Source organism: Lepisma saccharinum, chromosome 7 (assembly GCF_977018435.1).
Source record: "Lepisma saccharinum chromosome 7, izLepSacc3.1, whole genome shotgun sequence".
NCBI classification, from domain to species: domain Eukaryota; kingdom Metazoa; phylum Arthropoda; class Insecta; order Zygentoma; family Lepismatidae; genus Lepisma; species Lepisma saccharinum.
Genome location: NC_139235.1, coordinates 51960649 through 51987396, shown reverse-complemented (window position 1 = coordinate 51987396; position 26748 = coordinate 51960649). Strand labels below are relative to the sequence as shown.

Sequence of the window (26748 nt, the reverse complement as noted above, 5' to 3'; positions counted from 1 at the left end):
TATACTTTTACTATTTTATTCACGTACGACACACCATATTTTTTTGCACGTACACATTTTTGAGGAAAATGTTTAATCATTAATATTATAAATAATTTACAGTACTATTTCAAATGTAAAGTAATATGTACAGGGGATGGACAAAAATATGGAAACACCTGGGAAGAAAAGCCGGAATGCTGTAGCTAATAAGGTGCAGAACCGCCTTTAACTTCCAAAACGGCCTGCAGTCTCCGAGGAATGGACAAATACAAGTCCTGGACGGTGGATAATGGGATCTTGCACCATTCTTCATGCAAAACATGGTCACAATCCTCCTCAATATCCTTCTGTCTCTGTCACTCAGTGTACATTTCCGTCTAAGCAGGTTTATATCTGATGATGTCTTTCCGGACACCCTATTAGGGGTCATCATGATCTTGCATAGAGTCCCTCTCGATACGCCAAATAACATGGCTACTTTGGTAACAGAGGCCCCTGCAAGGCGGGCACCAACAATTTACCCTCTTAGAAACACTGTCAGCTGGGACATAATTCAGTATCAACTGCGCTGCCCGCTATCTACAGTGCAACTGTCGACTCCTACCAGTCCGACAAGTCTTCCTCTCTGCACAGCAGTTTTGCTACCTTGTGTTCTGACGTCAGACGAGGATTGCCTACGAGGTCAGGTTAGGCCTGTTAGGTTAGGTTTCATTAGCATAAATACAATGAAAAATTATTATTTCGGCTAAGAGAACTAAACATAGCTAGCCTAAACTGACAACGTAGGCATCTAGCCTAAAATTAAAAAGCTCTCTCCCGTGACGTCAGAACACAAGGTTGCTCAAGTGTTGTGCGATAAGTGAGACCCCCAGTCCGACAGGGTCCTATCTCACGGCGCAAAATAAAAAAAATGCCGCACCGCGTCCGATTTCAAGTGTAAAAATTGCGTCGATATCACCCGTTCCGATGTCGTGGTGTTTCAATAATTTTTGTCCATCCCCTGTAGGTGTACTTTCTCACTAATCTAACTAGGAAAGAATACATTTTAATCTTCTTCTTCGTCACACAGTGCAAGGAAGTGAGAAAGAAATCGTCTAATTCAGATGAGAGATTTTTTTTAGAAATTAAGGTAATCAAAACTACACATTTAGCTGTGTCAATTAATGCATTAAACGCGAAATTTTGTTATCTTTGAAATTATGCATTTTTAGAGCATCACACGGAAAATCAGCTGATAAAAGCGCCGTTTCTGTGTGCATTTTGATACACCCAAAAGTGCTCATGTGCAGTTTATGCACGTTAATGTGTTATTGGAGTCAACATATATGTGTCAAATTGACAAGTTTTGGGTTCTGTGCAGTGGCGGCGATTGGGTTCCAAAACCCGGGTTGCAAGGTGTAAAAAAAGACAGTAGGGTATTAGGTTTATCATAGTGGAAGGGGGGGGGGACAAAAGTGGCAAAAAGTGGGGGGCAATTCCTTCCCTCGCCCCCATAATTGCCGCCACTGGTTCTGTGTGTAGAAATAGAGACCATTTAAATTTTCAAAGGTTACTGCAAGTAACGAACGAAGTAAGTGCACAGTATGCTTTAACAGTCACCACCATAGAAAGTCAATATTTCGTTTGAGACGCAATAGTGTGACCCAACGCGCATTACAACGGACATGCCAACATTCATAATAGATATTGGAAATCAAATAAAATATAGATACATGTCTCCCTTTGAAAAGGAACCCAAAGCGCAGTTGCTGTACAAATCGACCACGTGCTTTCCACAAATGAACGTTTTGCATGTCGGGACACGCCTCTCTTGCACATGCACTGGGTCCGCGACGCACGAGAGCGTTGCATACACAATTATCAGCGCACAGAATCGAACAAGAACAATCAAACTTGACCTTTCTCACTAATTAATGTAAATTCTAAACGGCATCCTTTAACAAGAACGGAGTCCTAATTTTAAGATGCTATGTTAATTACTAGGTGTAGGATTTTCATGACTTAGCATATTTAATTTGTTGGTAAGGGTGATGTGTTCCCTAAATATATAAAAATTCATATTATGAAGAAACTAATTAAATTAAGGTGATTTTTAAGGGCATGTTTAGACATATTTGGCCATTTCTGCGCGATAGAGCATATTTTGATACATTTTTGGTCATATTCAGCCATTTTCGAAGTGGATTCATTCCTTCTCCAACGTTTACTCAAGTGGTGATTTTTTTACAATTATCAATAATTAATTATTTACGAATGCACTTCGAAAATGGCTGTATATTCATTGAAAAACCTAAAATATGCTGATTGCTGAATATGACAGAAAATCTATCAAAATGTGCTCTATCACGCAGAAATGGCTAAATATGCTGAATAAGCCCTTAAAACGCACCTTAATTTAATTATATGAATTTTTATGTATTTACGGAACACATCACCCTTACAAAAAAGAAATATGCTAAGTCATGAGAATCCTAACCCTAATCATTAGATTAACGATTCAATTTTATTTTTAATTGACCAATTAGATTTAGCATTACCACGAGTTACAGGCTTTAACTGCGAAAAGAGAAAAGTTCTCCCTTCCCGAATTTTCCCGTTCAGTTGTGTGACCTCGTGCAAGCGTGCACCTCGATTGCATCATCTTTGGTCAACAATGCCTTCGCGCATGCTCAAGAGAGAGATCGATCCGGTTGTTGCGCCCGGAAGAGTCTGTCCAATCGGAAAGTGTAAATACAAGGAGGAGGAGAGAACACCCCCTAAACTTTGCAAAAGGGGCTTAAAGTGGATAATCAAGTTGGTTACCATCATGAGGATCACATCCAGTTTAAACATACGTACAATACCACTGCTCCACCAAGCCCCGAAAACCTGTCAATAATGCTGCCAATAAAAACTGTAAGCGATGGGCATTTAATATTGGTTGATATTGAATTCCATGTTTTAGGGAGAAAGATAGCGATAGAACTGCACAATTTGTATTCTTGTCCAGATATTATTAGAATAATTAAATCAAGACGACTTAAGTTGGCAGGCCATGTAGCACGAATGGGAGAGGAAAGAAGAGTTTACAGGATTATTGTTGATGGAGAGAGACCTGTAGGAAGGCCAAGACGTTGAGATGGACCTGAAGGAAATCGGTAAGGATGAAGAAGATTGAATTGATGTTGCCCAGTATAGGAACAGATGGTTTGTGTTCCTGCAGACATACACTTTCAAGACCAGTTAGTTAGTTAAATGGTAACAAATTACATGTCAGTGAATCGTGTTGCAAGTAGGCAATTTTTAATTTGGTGCAATTTGCCTCCTAATTTTTTGTCAAGTTTGAATATATTTACTGTGTTACAATCATCAGTAATCAAATAATGACCATTAAGTTTTGGAATTTTGTATTTTTATCATTAGCCTGTGCGTTGCTTTCCTGGCACTTTTGGTTAATCGTAACTATGATAATGAGTGCTGTTTAGATGAAAATGATGGTGGGACACTTCACTAACTTTACTTTTTGTCAACTGGATCTAACATCATTTTTTGTGATTAAAAAATTTTCAATTCTCTGTCTATTTGACAGTTTCCTTGGCAGGCAGTTGTTTCTATGCAAATTTTGGTGATCCTAACTACACGTAAGCTAGATAATGAACACGAGCTGTTAAATCCCTATTCTTAAACAGTTATTGTACCTATTCATGTAATAATAATACGCTATTAATTAATTTACATATTAATATTATTTTAATTTATTATTATTTTTAAGACCTCGGTTCTGACCCCAAAAATATATTTCTAGATACATGCCTGCCTGCTGACAATTTATGTGGTTATTTGATTCTGAAAGAAAGTGCATTATGTTCCAAAACCACAGCAAACAAACGCTAATGGAAATAGTAGAACTAGATTGAGCGGAGAATCGATTCTAACCGGAAGATCAAAGCGGAACATTGGCTCCACGTGCCAGATACGAAAATGGATTTGTGATTCATTATTTATTCCCTCCCATGACGCTTACTGGCACGAGTCTACTTCTCAGAACTGAGTCACACTTTGAAGACAAAGTGCAGCGAGATTTTTACCTTTTACTACGCCGTGCACCTCAGGAAACTAATCTGCAACTGGAATGCGCAAAATGGCCAATTAGTAGTCAAATTAGGCATTTCTGGAGGTAAACCTAGACATTCAAAAAAATAAAACGAAACGTGCTGGAACGTACAGCGGGATCCACTAGTATTGCTCGGCAAATTGCCTATGACTATTTTCAGTAATTTTCCTCTTACTTCCTATGCGTTTTTAAGCGATAGATTTTTATGTATGCTGGTGCAGAAGTTATCAACAGCTTGTTTTGAGTTTTCTTTAAATTCTTGAAGATCTTATCGGGTCAAAAGTGCACGAACATGGTGATGGATAATTTTCACAGTAATACTCATGGATCCCACTGTACAACTACTTGAGGAGTATTTGTCACAAAAAAATCCCAAAGAATCCTGTTGCCAGTTTTGGAGATATGACGTCATCAATATGGCCGCCGTATCAGAATTTATAGCGTAATCTTTAAACGCAAATAACTTCTGACAGAATAGAGATAGAACCTTCGTTTTCGAACAAAACTAAAGGGAATCAATTTTAGAATTTATAAAATAAAGTATATTGTTTGTTCGACATGCTGTCTGAAATATATTAACAAGAACATGAGAAAATTAGATTTTCCATTTTCTGTTTTAACCTTTTATCGTAAAAAGGTAAAAGGTAAAGTGTTCCCCTGTGCTTAGCACCACGCCATGAAGGCGTATAGGGGGTATTAATCGTAAATTATTTAATGATTATGAAGCAATATCAAACGTTTTATATTATTATTGTAGAGCGTTTTAAGACCTTTACAAGGATACCTGAATCTTTTCTCTGTCGTTAAACGCTAAGTGAGTTATTTTATTTAAGTAGTGGTTGTTTGCTTGATGTCTATAAGTAAATGTTGCCAACCTTTTCCAACGATTTATTTCAAAAGCCCTCTTTAGAAATTTATTTTCTTGAAGAGCTTGAGCACTGTCATGAAAACTGGTATTCCAGTTCCAAGCTTGACGTCCACTGCGCAACAGATTTTTTCCCTGCGTCTCAGTGGGCGATAACCCTTAAGATAACCGGCAGACTTCTGGCACAGGAATTCCGCTTATGTTCCTCTCGTTTCCCTGTAGTGGACGTTACACCATTTGGTTTTAGTAGAAGCAGACAACAGAAGTTCTGTTGCTTTCTGTTGCCGCGTTTCACAGCGTCTGAGTGGGCGTTAAGCTTTAACGAACGTGTATGTACGCAGCATAGACGGGGCGCGAATTTCAGTCACATCCATCACATTCTCAGCTTCGACGAATAAATTACTGTTCATTTCGTTATTGATTCCTTCTTCTGCGCGTGCGCACAGTTGCTCAAGCATACAATAGAGCACAGGCCGATACCACCCACAACCAGCGCTACAAGAGAGACGTTACGACGTCAATTTGGCGGGAGATGAAGCGCGCATGTGCAGTTCCCTTCCTACGCATGAAGTAAACATCCCTTGTCAAGGACGCTGCCCTCCCTCACACTACGCCTACGTCTTAGGCAACCCGGACGAACATCAGGACAGTGTTTGCTGCCTAACAACAAGGGGATTCAGGAATTTCACTGCAGAGCATACAGTTTGTGTGCATCACAAGTTGGTTACAAGGAATACAAGGAATACTTTTCTGCCAGCGCAAATTGAGACTTGTCATTTTAGAACGGGTATGTTTTGACTTAAATACTTAAAAGGGGATTTTCTAACACTTCTCAAATTGTCTCTCAATATTTCATCGTAAATGACGTCCAAGTGATGTGGAGATTGTAAAATCTAATTTTGTAAACAGAAGAGAGTTTTGTGCTACAATTGAAACCGAGGGATAATGTCCCATATTTGCCTATTTAACGTGTTATGCTGTTACGTAACGCGTTAACTCCTGAGGTTTGATGTGTGTAGCATGTTTTTATGTATTTATTTTCATGTGAAAATGAAACTGCGACTTATACATTAAGATACAAAGTACTTCGCTTAAAGCCACGTGAATCCAGTAAATATCGACAAAGCAGACGTGTGTGTGTTCCTTCTATATATATTTTTTTAATCACTTTATATTCGAGTTTTACATAACGATATAATTTGCACATATAAAATCCATAATAAGAGTTTTCGCAGACAATGTATGTTGGTTGAACGCTCTTTCTTGTTTATGTTAGTGCTCGAAATGGACCGGAGAGGACCGGAATGGTTTAAAAATCTGCAACCTTCCCTTTCCGTCTCGTCAGACACCACAACGGGCCGTTCCGGTTCATTTATTTTTTATTTTCTTTTAGATATTTCACTCCATTTTCCTTTAGTGTGTGAGCTAACTTGTGAATACATGAACAGGGCATGTTATAGCATTCATATAAGCAAGCTTCTCCTCTACTTAGCAGAGTATGATGGCGTCTGTGTTGCATTCATCCTTTTTGTCACTTGTGGTTTTCGTTTCCACTTATTCATTTGTTAGTTATTATTATTCATCTTGTCTTGTGGATTCCATTGGTTTGTTAGATTAAACAAACAAACAGTCAAATTTCAAGACAGTCAAACAATAAATTCCAGTCATAAATAGGTAATAAACAATCCCTGATCATGTGCAAAATAATAATATGGAAATACATTTCCTTTGTATTGAAACAAGATGCTAGGATACAGTTAATTAAAAAAAAAATCCCAGTTGGGCAAGCTGAACACCATCCACGATTTCTATGTGTTTAACCTTTAAAAGGGGAAAGAAATTGCAGAAGACTCGTGTCAAATGAGTTTGATACTGTTTGATGATTACGTAAATGTACTTTAATTACAGGGATACCCAGGATTTTTTTAAAAGGGGCCAGATCCGAAAATATGCTGCTTTTCGTGTGTGGAGGGGAGTACGTGCTCGCATGCGCATGTGTGTGTGACGGAGGGAGATTTCAAATGTCAAGAGATTACAAAATAGTTTAAATGTTTGTATTAGCTAAGTGCTAAATTTCTTTAATTGTTACTTTCTATTAATAATTATCAATAAGTCGTGCATTCTTTGCCTCAGTGATTGGGGCGACCACCCGTGGCTTCTCCTACTCCCCTTCACAGTTATGGCTCCGTTCCTGACTAGTCAAATTTGATATAAATTTAAAGTCTAATCTATGACGTTTTTGCTACGCTTTAACCCCATGATGTTACCAGCTCTAAAGAGAGAATGAGAGAGAGAGAGAGAGAGAGAGAGAGTTGGGAAGGGAGATGCATACAACATTCAGACAGAGACAAACATATTCTTTGTTCTTCGCCTGCTTTTTTCTGTATTATCCTTAGTCAAGTATATTGAAAACTAATTGCTCATATTTCCCCAATGGAAAATTTTTGTTCGATGAAATTTTAGAACAAGATTGTTAGGAGAAAGAAAATCCACCCACACCCCAGATATTTCGCACCCTGGAGATAACCAACAAGTATTGCAGCTACAGGTACTACAATGGTCCGAAGAAACGGGAAAATCAACTTACCGATAGACCCCCTGATCCGACTCAACCACCAGTCGCTTGCATACAAAGGCTCTATTATTGTCTGTCACAGGGCGTACACCTTGGTGTTCATTCTTTACATTCAATTTTGTGGTGTATTCGAACACTACTGTATTCCACAAATTAACAATGTTTTCAAATGTTCTATAGTTGTCTTGTACCAGCATAGCCATGATAACTCTATGTTTAGAAAATAATATATTTATAAATTAAATGAAACCGAAATTCCTGCAAAATCTAAAAAAAAAAAGTCAATGTTGTTTTTGTAGGTTTTCTTATAGGTTCACATTAAAATATTTCATGGCTCGAAAGGGTGTGGCATGCCCCCACCCCTCTGAGTATGGGCCTGCGTTAATATTAACTATTATTAATTGTAATACAGCGCATAATTTCACCAGTCGTTGTCTCGTAGCTCTGGTAACCAGAGACGTACATACCATGTCAAATTTTTCCGTTTAGTGAAAATTTCCATTTCGAACAAGTTTTTATGCGTATCCATGTGGTGGGAATGGGTATATATACATATATACCCATATACATATATACCCATATACATATATACCCATATATATATATATATATATATATATATATATATATATATATTCATACACAAAGAGAGAGAGAGAAGACAAATCAAAATGAGCAGTGGTGGCGATTGGGTTCCAAAACCTGGGGGGGGGGGGGGTTAAGCAACGCAAATGCACATAGCTTGGGAACAAGTTACGTTCCCATAACTCCATTAACGTCCGATCAAAGTCAGTGAAGTTGATACGATGTGAGTTCTTTAAAAAATACAATTAGAAACGAACTGCAAAGTCACCAGTGCAACAAGTAATTGGTCAATAATTTTATATTTATTTTTGTCAAACGGACATTATTTCGATGATACTTCCCGCAATACACAGCGTAAAATTCTGGTTTGGGTAGATATATCCCACCCACGATTGGAATGCAAATATTTACCTAACGAGTCTGGAAACCGGCATCCTGCCGAACAAGCACAGCAGTTCCTATCGTATCCCGCAAGGTCATTTACCTTGAGACAGGCACGTATCCAGAGGGGGGGCTTAGGGGGCTCGAGCCCCCCCCGAAAGTTTTAGGTTTACACTAGATAAAATGAGGTTTTTGGTTTCTTGTGGTGTGAAATAAAAAATGTGACAATAATTTAAGGAAATAAATAAGACGGAGAATGTTCCGTAACCCTGTTATTGATAATAGCACGTATCCAAGATGGGGCACAGGGGGCTCGACCCTCTCCCCAGGAAATTTTTCAGTTTACGTTAGATAAAATTAGGTTTTTGGCTTCTTGAATAATGTGAAAATAATGTAAGGAGAGAAATAATTATAGAGGCAAGATGGAGCATGTTTATACCCCTGTTATTGTTAATAGCACGTATCCAAGGTGGGGATGAGGTGGCTCGAGCCCCCTCTCAGGAAATTTTTCAATTTGCACTAGATAAAATTAAATTTTTGGCGTCTTGAATAATGTGAAGATAATAAATTTATAAATCTGAGAGAAATAATTATGGAGACAAGATGGAGAGCGTTCTATAACCTTATTATTGTCAATAGCACGTATCCAAGTTGGGAATCAGGAGGCTCGAGCCTACCTTCAGGAATTTTTTCTGTTTACACTAGATAAAATTAGTATTTTGACTTCTTGAATAATGTGATGATAATTTGGGAGAAATAATTATCGAGACAAGACGGAGAATGTTCTATAACCCTGTTATTATTAATAGCACATATCCAAGGTGGGGTTGAGGCTGCTCGAGCCCCCCCTCCCTCTGGGAAATTTTCTATTTTACACTAGATAAAATTAGGTTTTTGGCTTTTTGAATAATGTGACGATGATTTAAGGAGATAGAAAATTATCTAGGCAAGACGGAGAATGTTCTATAACCCTGTTGTTGATAATATTGCACGTAAACTTTTCTTACGCTTTCGGTGTTGTCGCAGCACACTTGAGCACTATGTAGAGACTTGTCAGCATTTGGAAGCTGCACAACAAAGGTAGCGCCACAAGTAGGGCGATTCGTTGTAATTTCTAATCTCTGGAAGTCGGGAGAGGGTACGTTCTTGAATGAGAGAAGGAGCCAACTACTGGCAATATTAATGAATCGTTTTATCTGCGGAACGTTCTAGAATATAATGAGGATATACGTAAATACGCAGATTCAATTTTTCGGTTGATCTGTACAAAGAATCGGTTAATGAGATTTCAGAAGTAAGACAATTCATACAGTCGATTGGTGATCATATCAGTCAGCGTCCTCTGGTTGCTTTATAAGATATAGTGATTCTAAAATGAAGACATTGACGACAGCAGAACTTCCGGGGCCTCAGAGTAGTGCTAGCTCGGTTCGAGGGCCGAAGAGATCAAGGCCTCTCTCTCTATAGTGAATATTTCAGCAGTACCGCATATTGGAGTGGTTTATTAAAACAGAAATAAGCTGCATAGATCAACTGAAAATCAAAGTTTTGAGTGATGATTTAGTTTTGCCAGAACTAAATTTCGTATATGCAGTCCGAGAATTTCATGGTAAAAAAAACAACTTTTGTTTAAGCCTACACATTCAAACACTAACTACCATAAAGAGAGCCGAAAATTTTATGAATGTCGAGAAGAGAAAGGAATATGTTGCATATGTAGGCGGAAATTGCAGGCTCTACCAACTGAGCCACCTAGCCATCCTTGACTTCAACCGATTTTTCGTTAAAATGTCTACATAGTACATGTCCTGTATATATCAAATCGTAAGATGTTGCCTGTATAGTGAAGAAGCAGAAATTATAGGAAAGAGAAGAAAACTGAGGAGCATTCCCACCGGTTGAGGATAATTTTTTTCTGTGGTCAACAAGAGCTACTACTTCGAGGTGACAATGACAGTGGCCTAAGAAGGGAGACTTCACACCGTGTCGCCCGAGGATTTCACAAGTCGAAATTAGGTTTGTGCGGCCTTTTGTGTCTCTACGGTGTGAAACGTTGCTGTTGATTGGCCCATTCCAATTGACATGTATTGCGTGTCCCTTCAGTCTGAAACCTTCCTAAGTCTTGAAAATCCAAGTCACAAGGATGGAAAATTAGGGCCTTGTTAAGGTTAGGTGTGAAGGCAGGCAGACGACAGCACCCTAAAGGATCATATCCAAACCTGCAGGAAGAACGCATCTTACTTCAATCTCCAATACAGAATGATAAAAACTTCTGGTCCGAGATAAAGAGAGACGTGCCCAGGATTTTCGGAAGGGAGAGCGGTTACGCATACTATTTTTGGTGGTCAGTCCTGATTTTGCCATTTTTTTCCTGTCTTTGACGTTCCTCTTTTTTATTTTATATTTTTTAAAAAAGGAATACTGGGTCAAATGGGGTTATGACCTCACCAACCCTCCCTTGGGCACGTCACTGGAGATAAATGAGTAAGCATTTGATCATACTGGGAGACGAAACATTAGATGTGTTTGGAACGGAAGGGTTTTCACTGTGCATTAATTGTTTCGTGATCCACCTGTATTCGAGTAGACTTCCTTTGTTTCGTGCCGATGTATGACAAGACATCGGAAGCTGTGACAGGCATTTTTGAACATTTGTGAGTGCTAAGGCCTGAATCTGAACAATTTGGTGAGTTTTGGCTTTTATACGAGCTGCAAACATGGGAGGACAAGATAAGTTAGTGGTGTTCAGGCTCGAATCAGAGAGAAATACTCGAGAACTGTCTGCGTCCAGTTCGCAACCCACAGTTTGAATCTCGCGTTGTCGAGTGGATTGTCCATCCCGTGCATGTGTAACAGCTTCGTAAAAACATTCAAATACACCATAGATGTTTTTATGCCAGATGAGAAGAAATGGACAAACACACATACCGAGATGGTTCCGGCACACAATGTTAATGCATGGAAACAGAGGAGTCGAGTGGTAAAAAATGTTCCGATTTCACGTTCTGATTAAAATGACAGCCTTACAGTGGCGACTATTTAAGGGATGGTTGCTCCCCATTTTTTATTTTCTTGCCTCAACATTATGGCCTCTTAATGTTAAGCCTTGTCTGCCAAGAGAAAGTAAACTTTCCTTGCACTGCCCTCCGCACCCCCCCCCCCTTTTTGGAACCCAATTGCCACCACTGGTCTTGAACATACAATTGTGAGGTTCTTATTATACCCCTTAAAAAAATGGTGTTGAGCCCCCCCCGAAAGGAATTCCTGGATACGTGCCTGCCTTGAGACACTTGCAAGGTTGTACGGAAACCATTCGGTTGCAGGACAAGTGCAAGTTGCGGGCGACCAGAGACCTTTGTAACAAACGCATTCCCTTGTAAGGCGTTGCGACCTTGGAACAATTCGCTCCCCCCAAGGATGCGTACTTCCAGAGGTGATCCTGTTCGAAACCTTCTTCGAAGCCCTCCCTCTTGCCCAGGGGGAAAGAATGTTTCAATCCGCTGCCTTGCCTTTTATGGAAGCGTTCTGGAGACATCCCGGGCTCTCATTTGGAGGATCCACGGTCAAGGTCACTTCCTGGACAATTGCTGACCATCGACGAAAAGTGCTGCCCGGCATTCACAATTTGCAATGTACGTGCGTGCATTCAAATGCCTATAATTTTGTGCGTGTGTGTGTAAAAAAGAGAGAGAGAGCACGCTTGCGTGTGCTTTGCGGACGTATCCTATAGAGAATGCTGATTAGAATAGAATAGAATTTATTTTCAAGTGCGAACCTTTGCAGCTGTGCATAGCATACAAGGATGAACATTTCTAGTGCATTTTCCCTAACCCCTCCTCCTCTTCGCAATGCTTAGGGCTTCACAAACACAGTCTTTCATTTCCCTTAGTTTCACTAGACTTCAACTATTTCACTACAGTATTTCACTAAACTCTAAGCTAAGTGATTAGATTGCTATATCTTTCCTTAGATTTATTTATTTAATATCCCCACTTCACTCTTTTTCACTCTTCCTACTGAGCTTCTTTGCTCCCTTTGTCGCCCAGACATAATGTAGGCAAGTTACCAGATTCCTTATTTGCGCCTTCTTCCCCCCCCCCCTTTCCTCCTGGTCTCTCCCTCCTAATAACGGTCTGTCATTATCTTCTCAATGTTCGATTCAGTTATTTCCCTGGTATATTTGTCCCGACCGATTCCATCAATCCGAGTCTCTGGGATTCCGTGCCACTTCTCTACTAACTCTTTTCCTACTTAAAGGAGGCAGTTTTCTTGTCATTGTGTTTATCTGTTTACACACGTCACTTTTACTCAATTCTCTATTTTTCTCGTTCAAGGCAAAGACAAACATCCATATCTTACCAGGGACTATCGGGTTCATTATTAGAATGGGCAGAGGCTTTCTAGACACCCAAACCCTTAAGGTATTATATTACTCTTTAGTACGCTCAAAACTTGAATTCGGGTCTGTTATATGGAACACTGTCAGTATAGTACAGACTACAAAAATAGAGCGAGTATAATCGAAAATATTAGGTTCCATGAAGTACAAACTTGAAGGTACTTATTCCAGATTTGATTCGTACAATAATCTAATTGACGAGCTCCGAATACACAGGCTTGACGATCGAAGGACAGTCCGCGACCTGCTGCTGCTCTGGAAAATATTTAATGGGAAACTTCGCTCTCCTCTTTGGATCGCACAATTTAAATTACGCGTTCCTAACAACAAGACTCGACCCAATCATCAAACATTTTTTTGTGAAGAGAGCGCGAACAAACATTGTCAAAAAATCTCCTATCTGGAGAATGAGTGTCCTCTGCAATGCCTTAGAAAAACGTAACAAAACTATTGATTTATTCTGTAAGCCATATATGCAATTTAAAACAATGTAATTAAAACACTTTCAAATAACGCTCACTGAAGCATGTATGATAACCTGTAACATGAACAACTCTCTAACTGGACATCAGCCTGTTGGGTTCATTAATGTAAATAAATAAATAAATACTGGTCCAGGGTGGCGACAGACCTGGAAAACCTGGAAAACCGGGAAAAGTCAGGGAATTTGAGGTGTCAAAAAAAGTCAGGGAAATGTCAGGGAATTTCGTCTTCATTGACTTTTTTTTAAAAATTTATTTATTTAAAGATATCGTTATGGAACTCTGCACGGGAACAGGAAATCTCGTCCGTAAGTTTCGGCCTCAACTTTTAGGCCCCTTTTATGTCCCACACATCCACGTCGCCAGAAACCAGTAATGGCAGGAGGAGGGAGAGAGAGAGAGAGAGAGAGAAATTTCTCTCGCCCTGGCTTCTCGGCGGGAATTTTAAATTCGGACACTCTTTGGAAGAAAATTGTTACGTATAACTCTGGCACTATAGGAGCAGTCTACTTCAGATAACTTTTGTTTTTCAGCTAAAACATCATAGCATGCAACCGTGTGCAATTTAGAACGCCGAAGCGAGGAAGGGGGTTTGGGGGGCGCGACCCCCGAATTTCAATGGAAAGAAACATAATAATCTTGAGTTTGCCCTCTCTTCTCCCACTATTTTGGAGAGAAGCCGCGAACTTTAGTATTATTTTCAAAGAATGGATATTTCTCAAGAGAACTTAACATGTTTCATGTTTTTGGATGCCATACAAGTTGAATAAAGCTAAAATGTGATTTTGTTTTTACGAAAAATAGTAATTTGCATTTTTGGAGGAAAATTATTATAATTCTGGCACTATGGGAGCAATCTACTTCGGATAAGTTTCGTTTTGCAGCTAGAACATCATAGCATGCAAACGTGTACAATTCAGAACGCCGGACCGACGAAGAGGGGCTTGGGGGGGGGGTGACCACCGAATTTAATAAAAAAAACAAAAATCTGGAGTTTGCCCCCTCTTCTCCCGCTATTTTGGGGTGAAGGCGCAAACCATAGTATTCTCTTCAAAGAATGGACGTTTCCAAAGAGATTGAAACATGTTTCATGTTCCTGGGTGCCATACAAGTTGAAGAATAAGCCAAAATGTGAAATTCTGTTCGGAAATATGGCACGGATATGTTGCGGAGAGGGGGGGAGGTTGGTCATCAATATGAATTTCCCAGGCTTGCTCCAGACCTGTGTCAGAGTTTCCACCCAAACATAAGAGTATGGAGGTCCAAAAAGCACATTCATTTCGTAATGAAATGATACCATATGGTATCATCGGGCGAGTACGACCTTACTCTGATGATACCATATGCTATCATCGGGGGAGTAAAGGTTAAGCCTCTAAATATTACGTGGAAAATGCATTGAATTATCATTTTTTCTTGTCCGTATGGGAGTAGTAAAGGGACTTGTCAACAGATGGAGAGGATGGGAGCGGGTGGCGCCGTCCGATAGTTGTCAGACGTCGTAGTAAGGCATTTTGTTGGGCAAACTAAAGGAACATGGAAACAAATAGGTTCCATTGATACATTCGATTTTTGTCGAATATCACCACCCGACAAAGTACCTCATTACAACATGCGACAGAAATTGCATGGACTGCAACATCCAACAAAGAACGCATGCATAAACAAGAAGAGCTGTAGACTGCCAATATGCTGCTCGAATATTGTTACTCTTCTGGCTCACTTCGCCTTATTTAATGTAGCAGTGCTTACGAAGGTTGCTTTCATCATCCTAACGTATTACTTTGAATTTGAATTTACAATTTTTGGAGCGTCAGCACTTAGGCTATTTTGCTCCCGTCACATTATACGGGGGCCAGCCCCTTATCATTACAAATAACAACACTAACGTTGCATAACTAAAAATCTTAAAATCTTCTGACTTCTGTTAAAAGCTGAGGCTGTAAAAGGGCACTCAGCACACACAAAGACAAAAAACAGGACAACACACACAAAATTATACTGGTCATAGTGCCAGTCGCCAGAGCCTCGTTAGTCTTTACTCCAGGGTGCACTACGTGGAAGTAAGGTTGACTTTTTGGCGCCTACGTGGAAGGTACCCCTTACACCCCCTGACGTATTACTGGTTTCGCACAAGTTAACATACGTTTACAATGACATTGCACTATTCTTATATATCAAGAAGAATCCAACCAAATGGGATATATATTGAATACTATCACGAAAAAGTGAAACATAAATCTGCATTTGTGAAAGTTATAAAAATTGGCAAGTGGATGCTCCCAACCTCAAATTTGCTGCAACACTAGTATTGCAATGAAATTAACGCCACTCTCTGTCCTGTCTGTTTAAACTCATGAGAGATGGTCATTAATCTCTCACTGAGTAAGGTTAATGTCCAATATTATGAAATAACATACTAATAATAAATACGTAAATATTTTAATATTTACTCAAATCATTCAATCATAAAAGCAAAGCCCAGCCCTGCTAAATTTTCACTTTCCATCTACTGATTTATACGAGGGGTGGCCAGAAAGTAATTTCCAATTAGTAGGGACATTGATATTTCGCAAACGCCAAAACCGTGAAAAATGGTAATTGCTGCGAAGTTATGTTTAGGAATGTGCAGTGATGTCTGGACACATTTTTCGCCCTTCGAAATATCGAAATAATGCGAATTTGGCATAAAATGCGAATTGTTGGCGTTTTTAGTGATTTTTTTTTAAAGAAATGTCCTAAAACAACGAAAAATTCCATGAAATCCAACATTCTTGTCTTTTCTAGTCTATGTTTGTGTACATAGAACATGCAAGTTTTCCAACATTTTACTCAAGAGTAAACTATAGAGTTGTACGTACATGGAATAATTCCGACAGCCACATTAAATCATGCATTTTCCACGATTTTTTCAACTTCTATCAAAACCATTTGCATCACAGAGCAAAGTGGCAGGGTTTTAACAGGAGATCGAGTGCGTATCTACCGTCACACGGGAGCCACATCTTCGTATTTATCGCACGAGATATGTATGTTTCGAATTACCAAGCTAAGTGCGCACCATCGGCATTTGTCGAGCGAGTAATAATGGAGCTGTCATTAGGGCGTCTGACTACTATGCGAGAGACCCGGGGTCGGTCCCCTGCGGGGGAGAACCGGGATGTTTTCCACCTATTCAAACTGCTCCGGCGCCCACCTAGCATCATATGAAGCTGGTACCTTGAGGAAACTTTGAGGGGAAAAGGTAGTCAGGAGCATGGTGCTGATCACATCACCCCTACCTTCAGCCGTGATCAAGAAAGTGTGGGGCCCTAACTCCACACCCCTATACACCTTCATGGAAAAGTGCAGGGGAGCACTTTACTTTTACTTCCTCAAAAATCTGTTCCAACATATCAAACTGTGACGAAAATACGTAGACCATGTGACCTACAATTTAAAATAATAGTTTAAAAGCACAATGGAGTATTACGTTTCGGTATATTTGGCAAATAAATGTTCTAAAACAAAAACGCGAATTTTGGGAAACGTAACACTAACAAGTCAAAAGAATACAATGCCAATTTTTGGTGCCATAATATATCGGCATCTGTCACGTGAGATTGTTTGATTTAAATTTTTTGGGTGCGTCGCCACTTATGGTCGTTATGCACCCTTCAGTATATACGGGGAAAATTCCATTATCTAAAATCCTTACCTTAAAATTAAAAAAGGGGTATGGAAAATAACTTTCCCAAAATATCTTTCAAGATATCAAACTCTCACGAAGAGGCGTAAGTCATGTGACTTACAATTTGAAACAGTAGTTTAAAAACACCATGAAGGTATAATTTCAGATATTTGCCAGAAAATGCGCTAAAATGAAAATGTGAATTTTGGAAAAAATAACACCGTATAGTAAAAAATAAAAAAAATAAGAAAATAAACCAATTTTTTTAAAAAATAACAAAATATCAAGGTCCCTACCGATTAGGCATAAATGAAACAAGAATATCAGTTGTAATTTGTTGCATTAGTAACAGTGAGTCCTAACCTAATTTTCGGCATAATCACCACCATTGTTCTGGCATTCGTCGTAGCATGGCACTAAATTTTGTATGCCCATGGTATATGTGTCTGACAGCAAAGACTGGAACTATCTCTACCGCAGTGTAGCGGTCAAATCCTTGCCCTGCCAGAAACCTCTTCAGTTAAACAAGGAGATGAAAGTCTGTACATTCAAGGCCAGGGCTATACAGGGAGTGGTTCAAGATCTCTCACCTGAAGTGATGCAAAGGGCCCGTGTGTACTCAGCTGTATGGGGTTGTGCACATTCGACTGGCCTTCCGTGAATTATCTGCACCATCGTCTGACCATACTATCACTCACGAGTCACGACGTCCGGTCTGCACACCTCACACGATTGCTGGTGGCTCTGTGCCAAATTCTGAGCGTGCAATGTAGGCTACATCGCAATCGGTGGGAGACTGTATGAGAGCTGCAATCTTTAACCTAGAACTGTCCTAAAACGGCTGCATTGCAACTGTACCAGATTACAGTTACATGCCACTTCTTCCTGCCTGCATGTGTGTGTGTCGCTCTCCGACCACTAGTGCTGCGTATAGGCACCATTGGAGCTTTTTTCAGGATGCCCCTCGTATATGAACTTTCAGAAGCTTTTATTATTAGAGTGTTCCTGTTTTAATGTGTGGTTAGCTAAATCAGGTACCTATACAATGCAATTCTATAAATTCCTTGCGTTAAATTTCTAATACCTACATACCCTTTTCGTCAGCAATAATGGTATAACTGCATGTTGTCAGTTTCACAGTACTTCACTTTTATATACTGTACTGAAGCAGAAATCCCATTGATAATGTAAGGAAATATGACACTTTATTTTGTTCGATTCAATTGTTTCACTTATATGCAAGAGTTACGTTGTTTGCTTTACAGAGAAGAGAGAAGTAGCTTTATGCATTGAAAAATGAGTCCGCAGTCCGCACTCATGGTTCTTGCAAGCAGAGGGTTCCAAACCTCAGTGGAAATATCAACATATAATACGGAGAATGCATAAGGAGACTGATAAATTACAAGTTGCATTTCTTAATCATTCACTCTTCACTCTTATCTCATTTAGTCGTAACTTTAAAAATAATCAAGTATTTTATTTTAAACTTACTGCGTATGATAAAATTCCGTAATCCTTTCCTAGCTTGTGAATTGTAATAATTTTCCAAATTCACTATTTTGCAGTTTGAACTCAAATCATAGAGAATAGAGAAATTAAGTCAATTTCATAGAAGATAATATTGGTACTTAACAAAACCATACGTGGATCTGTGTGAGTTTATTATTTCTATTTGCAAAAACATCGATTTAGTTTAGTTTGTAATTGTCAGGGAAAAATGTAAATTTTGTCCTGGAAAACCTGGAAAAGTCAGGGAATTTTATTTCTGCATGTTTGTAGCCACCCTGTGGTCGCATTTCCAGCTGGCGGCTGGGAAACAACGAATCAGCGATCAGTTGAATTCTCTTCGACTATCATCGGACATTTTCGAGCCACAAGGCACCGAAAGTTCCTGGCGGGACGAAATAAATGAGCGTCGGATACACAGCACGTTGCCAAACGTAGTGTAAAACGGGGGGGGGGGGGAGAGAGTTGTTCAGTGCCGTTACTGGATAAAAGTTGTACAATAGTAGACAAAGACGGAAAATTAGTGCACAAAATACCAAATAAGCCAATAAAAACAACTGACAAAAGCAGACGTACGCTTGGCAACTTTGCAACAGGAGATCGATGTTACCCCTACAACTTTTACTTAACAACTTAGATTGTTAACAATCATCTTGCCACACACCCTCGATATTGTGGACAGATGGAGCTATGTAGCAAAAAGTAGGTGAGCTGCCAGTTGGACCTACGATCAGTATAGAACCCGGGATCTCTGGCATCGTAGCGCGGTCTGCTAACTACTCCGCCACGCAGGTCGATTGCAACTGAGCTACCTTATCCCTGATTTTGGCTCATTTTTCGCTCATGCTGTTTTACCTGCGTGGAATTGTCTGTCAGTGCTACTGCAACGCCATCTGTTGCTTTCAAACGTTGATGACGTCGACGGTGTTTACTGTCGGGTTATAAATTACAGATACTCGAGTTTGGACTCGGATTAAGAATTTATCCAGCAGACCTACATAAAGACGAGTTACATTAGAATTCAGCTGATTCAATTCTGCGTTAACCTATTCTAACCATTTTTTTTCATGTATGCCTTCTATTTTTTTATCGTCATGACAACAAAAAAGAGCGTTTATTTTAGTTTTGCAAACGATCGCTCTCTTTGAAATACTATAAATAAAAAACGGGTTCTCCGATCGTGATGACATTTTAGTATTCCAGGCAGAAAGGTTTCAAAGAAAATTCCTTATTTTCAGATTTTTAAAATTTGTCAAAAATTCGTTCCTATCAATTTTGCGAAACAACTTTTTCTTAGTACTGGGTAGTCCTACAGATGCAATATTGCTTTTGTTTTGAAGCTCCTTGCATCTGTTTTCAAAACCCATTATCATTGTCAATTCACATTGCGAAACCGATTTTATACAGAGTTTTATTCAACGGAGTAAATTTTTAATCCGACAGTAGTTTCTCCCAGTGTAGAGAAGGAAATTACCTTGCTGTTTGACACACAGGAGATGCACTATGTAGAAACAGTTTAGTGATTTCAACCTCTAGGCTGTCCACGTCAACAGTGTTTCAAATGCAACCGATTCCGTTGCAGTAGCACTGACAGACGATTCCACGCGGCTAACAGAGCAATCCGGCGAAACGAGGGCTGGCTCGGTAGCTCAGCTGGCAGTCGACCACCGACACCGGGGATCCCTGGCTCGAATCCCGAGTAAGACCAGAATTGTCGTGTTTGCCCTGAATGAAAAAGCAGATAAATTAGTAATGGAAAGAACAATATAAGATAAAAGGAAACTATCGTTTATGGCTTTCCTTTTCTTAAGGATAATAAAATGGTATATTAGAGGCACGGTATTCCAGAGACTCGGGTACGATTCCTGGTTGAGCCTGCATCTTTCGCTGAAATTTAAACGAAGTGCATCTCTTGTGTGTGTCAAATAGATGATATACAATAGTAATAATAAAAACATTACCGTATATTTCATAGCCACTAATCTTGCAGTCAAGTGTGAAAATGTCACGAGTTTCGCGTTAAATGTTACTGATAAAGCATGAATTCGGTTTTAAGTAAAAGAAACGTTCTTTGGGCAATAGAAAAGGTAAAAGGTAAGGTTCCCCGCGTGTTTAGCACCGTGTCATGAATGCACATTTAATAGATGTGGGGATAGGACCACACACATTTTCAATCTTCGTTATTTTGGAGGTGATGTGATCAGCACCATGCTCTGGCCGCCTTACCCCCAAGGGTTGCCCCAGGTACCCATTGATTTGAGGCTGGATGAGCCCCAGAGCCGCTTTATGCGTGAACAAGACCGGAGGAATTCCAACCTTAGATAACTCACCCCTGGAATCGACCCCGGGTCTCAGACGCCCTACCGACTTTTTTTTTTTAAAAAAAAGAAAGAAAGCCTCTAAGCAGCCAGTTTTCCCCACACAAACCTCATTAATTAACCTCAAATCTAAACTTTTTCATTCAGGACAGTTAATCACAAACGTCCATGTCTTGCCCTGGATTTGAACCCGGAACTGCTGGCGTCGTAGCGCGCTGTGATAACCACTTCGCTACAGAGATTGACACAAGAAGTTGTCCATAGAACAGAGTGAACGCGGAGCTGTTGTTCTATGGACTGACTGTCTTTTTAGTAATTTACGAGTGTCGTGTATTCACACGCAGAGGTTAATTGATTCGCACACGTAGGTACTTCACAGTATAAAGATAAAAACGAAGATACAAAATAACGATTTAATAGCTACTAAACTTACAATAACCATTTCTAAGATGACTGAACTCCCAATTTTTATCAATAACAACTTTACAAACAATTGAATATCGATTCAGATATTATGCACACTCTTCCTTATTTGACTTAGTTATATTTCAGTCTATCAGACGGTTTTCTCTGTCGAGAGGACCTCCTACACTGATGTCGCTGATGTTGGCTGCAGGAATCATCCAAGTACGATGTAGACGGTTTGTCATTTGGCGGAGAAGCTTCCGGCGCCACAGAACCACTGTTATTACTTCCACTTTTCCCTGTAATGAATAAGTCTTCATCGTAGAAAACTGATCCGCCGTCTTGACCTGTATCTGGTCCATGAATTCGTTCATCATTATCCTCCTCCTTCTTCTGACTTCCAAAATGGTATCTATCTTTCTTGTCTTGCATCCATTTTAACTGATCTTCATGCACGACCCGGTTTCTACGTTCAACATTCACCAGTCATGTAACTTTGCTTTTCCGTGCTATAATTTTTCCCTTGACATACCTCATAGCATTCCTCTTGTCCTTAAATGGTAACATAACCCATACAAAATCGCCTCTTTGGTTCACCTTTTCATCTGCTTCTGCTTTATCCCTTTCGCAGTTTTGATGTATTATTTCTTCCATTTGGGCATCAAATTTATTCCTGAGAATGTAGGAAAATATCATTTGCTGTGACGTTTTGTCACCTGATGCGTTATATTCGCTTCTCAAAGCTACCAATACTCTCTGCAACAATTCTTCAACGTTGACATGCGTATTCTTATTCAATTGCTCCCGTACAGCACAGTCTAGCTTTGTTTTCACTGTCTGCACGTAGCGCTTTACCTGACCATTGCTTTCAGGATGGTACGCAGGAGAATGGTACAAATTGACGTGACGTTCATCACAGAATGTTTTAAATTCTGAAGATGAGAATGGGGTTTAGTAGCTATTAAATCGTTATTTTGTATCTTCGTTTTTATCTTTATACTGTGAAGTACCTACGTGTGCGAATCAATTAACCTCTGCGTGTGAATACACGACACTCGTAAATTACTAAAAAGACAGTCAGTCCATAGAACAACAGCTCCGCGTTCACTCTGTTCTATGGACAACTTCTTGTGTCAATCTCTGTAGCGAAGTGGTTATCACAGCGCGCTACGACGCCAGCAGTTCCGGGTTCAAATCCAGGGCAAGACATGGACGTTTGTGATTAACTGTCCTGAATACACTTTGGTAGCCCAAAAATAGCAAAATGTTTAATTAGATAACGCTTTACTTCTTTAAATGAAGTAGACGAAACTCTATCACAATCTACCCATTTGCTGTAGGCATCTACTATTATAATATAAGTAATACTTCTATACACAAAAAAATCCATATGCATCCTTTCCCACGGATGTCTGCATTCAGTCCATGCACTATAGTTCTTTGGCTTGACTGCTGCACAAACTTCACATTTATTTACATATTCTTCAATAGCCTTATCTATTCCTGGCCACCAATATCTCTCTCTGAGCATTACTTTCATTTTTACAATACCACAATGATCTTCATGGGCTCTCTGAATAATGTAATTTCGCACTCCTTCGGGAACCACCAGTCTCCGACCCCAATACAGTAACTCATCCGTAATGCTTAATTCTGCCTGTCTTCTCTTGTACGCCAACAGTTCCTTCAATTCATCTCCTTTGAACCTTTGAACATCTTGTGGCCATCCATTCTTGCAATAAGATTTCGTTAACTTAAGGATTTCATCTCGTTTCAAATACGTCAAAATCGCCTGTTTTGCATTCGGCGTAAGCGTAACCTGGTACACAAATTCTTCTTGGAAGTGGCAACCTTGATAACATGTCTGCAAGTTCAACCTTTTTAGTACATATTAGTTTATATGTGAAAGAAGCCAAAAATAAGCACCACCTTTGAATGCGTGGCGACGCCATAATAGGAATTGGTTTTTCCATAGCTAACAATTGCTTAGCTGGCATTGAATCTGTCCATATTACAACCCATCTACCTTGTACGTATTTTTGGAATTTCCTCACTGCATGTATGATACATAAAGCTTCCTTTTCATGCATAGGATACTTAACCTCATGCTTATTTAACGTACATGAAATACATTCAATCGTACGCAATTCCCCTTGTACGTTATGGCATAATTGCGAACCTAATCCATTTTGAGATGCGTCACACTGTATAATAACTTCTTTATTCTGGTCGTATGGAACAAGGACCTTGGTATTTTGCAAAGCCAGTTTAGCTGCCTCAAATTGCCGCTGACAATCATTTGTCCATTGCCACTGCACATTTTTCTTCAATAAATTGTAAAGATCTGACAAGATAACTGACAGATTAGGCACACATCTTCTGTAAAAATTAATACCTCCAAGGAAAGCCTTTAATTGTTTGGTGTTGCAAGGCTTTTGACATTGTATCAATGCATGCAGCTTCTTTTCAGAAGGATGTATTCCTTCTTTACTTAAAGTATATCCTAAATAATCAATTTTGTTTTTGAAGAATGAACACTTACTCCAATTAAACTTAACACTGTACTCATTCAAACGGTTTAAAACTTCAAGTGTTCTGGTAACTGCTTGTTCTAAACCCTTGCTAACAATAAGTAAGTCATCTTGGTATGGAATGACAAAATCTAATCCCTGAAGTATGCCTTCAATCGTTCTTTGAAAGATTTGTGATGCGATCCGTACACCAAATGGCAATCTAGTATGTTGCACCAATCCCCATGGGGTATTCATTACTAGTAACTGTTTAGCTTGATCATCAAGTATTATTTGAAGGTAAGCACTTCTGAGATCCAAGGTAACAAATACATCACATCCATTAACTTTTGGAAACACTTCGTCTATCCTGGGCACTGGATAAGTTTCGTTTTCAACATATTTATTCACAGTGTTCTTGAAATCGCAGCAAAGCCTCAGATTACCATCATTCTTACACACAACGACCATAGGACTCGTCCAATCACTTGAGTCAATCTTCTCTAGAATGTATTGCTCAATCAATTTGTCTAATTCAGACTGAACTTTGTCACGTAAACCATACGGAACATTATAAAATTTCTTAAAAATTGGTGTAATGCCTTGTTTCATTGGAATCGTGGCGGTAAAATGTTTAATTGGCTGCTACAAATCATTATCGAATAACACTTTATATTCGTTCCTAATAAATTTAATTAATCCTTGCACATCACAAGATACAATCAGATTTTCACACTTAACCATCTGTGATTTAATCAAGTTTTGCCCATGCACAATTTTCAACTTGTCAGCTGTTAACATAGACGAAACACGAGTCTTGTCTTCATACACTTCCAACGATGGCCTAAGTTGAGATAGATTAATGTGACAATCAGGCAATAAATGCTTAATCTACTGTCTTCCCATGAGTGGATATTTTAAATCACATGCGACTAAATATAAGTCTAGTGTTTTATCTACATGTTCATATCTAACTCTTACAGCAACCTTTCCTACTAACGGCAAAGTCATATTGCTAGCACATCGTAAAACACAGTCAGCTTCCAGATATTGCAAACCATGCAGTTGACTTTCACAAAATGTTTTACTTGCAATCGAAACTTGTGAACCTTCATCTATTTCAAAGTTCAACATAGAATCATTAATATTGAGAGCAATTACATATTCTACATATTCGGACGAAGAAACAAACTTACTAGTAGCTTTATCACAATGAGCTATTTTCATAGGCAATGAAGAATGGTCATATTTAAGATAGTTGCGACGAAACTGAACTTTCATTGCAGTGGGACAAACTATACTCAATCGATCTTTCTTGCATAAATTTACTTTCTTCATTTACTTCCATAGTAATCATTCCAACCCTTAATTCATTTACACCTAACACCTCACTGTCCATATCATCCGAAGAGACAGGTTCAACAGCCTGTTCAGCGTTAGCCTTGTACTTGCTATAAGGTTTAGTACTATTAGTTTCCTTATTGCGCTGTAACTTGAAACACTGGGAAACATCGTGACCGAATTTCTTACAGTATCTGCAATACTTGAAATATTGTTGCTTTCTTTCCCGTTCATTTTTACTTCCCTCATTATCCGATTCATTTTGTCTGAACGTAGGATTGGATCCACTTGACACAGTATTTTGGAATTTCCAGCTATCCCGTTTTGGATTAGAATTGGCACCAGAGTTCAAACGTGTATCGCCCTTGCACTTATTTACCTTTGCGCGGCTAGTGTTCACAAAATTTACATTGGACTGGACGTAAAACTCCTTCATATCTGCTTCTAATTTTTCCATCTGCTTAGCTACCTCAAAAGCTTTGTGAAATTCCATTACATTGTCAGCAATAAGTTTCTGAATAGTGTTCGATCTGATTCCGCTAATTAGTGAATCAAATAAAGCAATGGAAAGAAACTCACCATAACCACACTGCTCTCCGATCTTTCTTAATCTCCTTACAAAATCTTCTATTTGTTCCTCTTCTTCTTGTACACATTTTCTAAGCTTTAACCTTTGCACAATATAGTTGCTTGATGGACTATAATAAGATTTTAATTTTTGTGCAATTTCCTGATAGGATTTATCATGAGGCCATGTAGGTGCAAATAATTCACGAAGAACTTCATATGGCTTGTTTCCAATGACAGATATTAATCTAGGAACTTTCTTGTCCTCTGGAATAGCTTGTGTTTGACAATAATTAACAAAGCGCTCCAAATACGCTAGTATCGATCCATCTTGGGGATCATATTTATCAAAACCAGCTACTAAAGCCATTATACATTTACACTATAACACAAAGCTTAGAAGTGGAACATACTTATCCTCGATTTCTAACTAAATTCTCGTCGCCATGTATAAATCTCTGTCGTGTATTCACACGCAGAGGTTAATTGATTCGCACACGTAGGTACTTCACAGTATAAAGATAAAAACGAGGATACAAAATAAAGATTTAATCGCTACTAAACTTACAATAACCATTTCTAAGATGGCTGAACTCCCAATTTTTATCAATAACAATTTTACAACAATTGAATATCGATTCAGATATTATGCACATTTAACAACGAGATTTTTTAAAGTCTCAAGAACTTAGTTGTTGATTATTTGAGAATTCTGTAAGACCCCAAAAGGCTAAGAGTAAGTCTAGGTTGAAAATGTACATAATTTTAATGCTGAGTGTGGCTTGTTTTTTTCATTAGAGAATGACGAGAAAATGAACACCGAAAAAAAATAGAAGTCTCTCGATATCTTGGTCGCCGCAGAGAGTGAGGTCCATGTTTATTTATTTATTTAAGTTTGGGGGACCAACAGGCATTTAAATGCCCAATTATAGGTCTCCGCTAATTACATTAAAAGTTACAGCTACAAATATACATGTCACTCACACGCAAGTAAATTAGTGGTTGATTACATTATCAGAATTTGACATGCTAATCTAGAATATGCTCAATCGCAAAAATCACATTATAT

At 39.0% G+C, this 26748-nt stretch overlaps 1 protein-coding gene across 2 annotated transcripts in view; it reads left to right on the top strand.

Annotated features, from left to right (window-relative positions):
• Positions 1 to 26748, top strand: part of LOC145989854 (sodium- and chloride-dependent GABA transporter 1-like) — a 239803-nt gene that overhangs the window by 6071 nt on the left and 206984 nt on the right. The window contains exon 1 of one of the 2 annotated variants that reach the window (XM_083125313.1): positions 5595 to 5727. The exons of the other annotated variant lie outside the window; for it this stretch is intronic. The gene's annotated coding sequence lies outside the window, so the exon portion shown is untranslated. Of the gene's footprint in view, positions 1 to 5594; positions 5728 to 26748 lie in introns of those variants that run through there. 2 annotated transcript variants of the gene reach the window in all.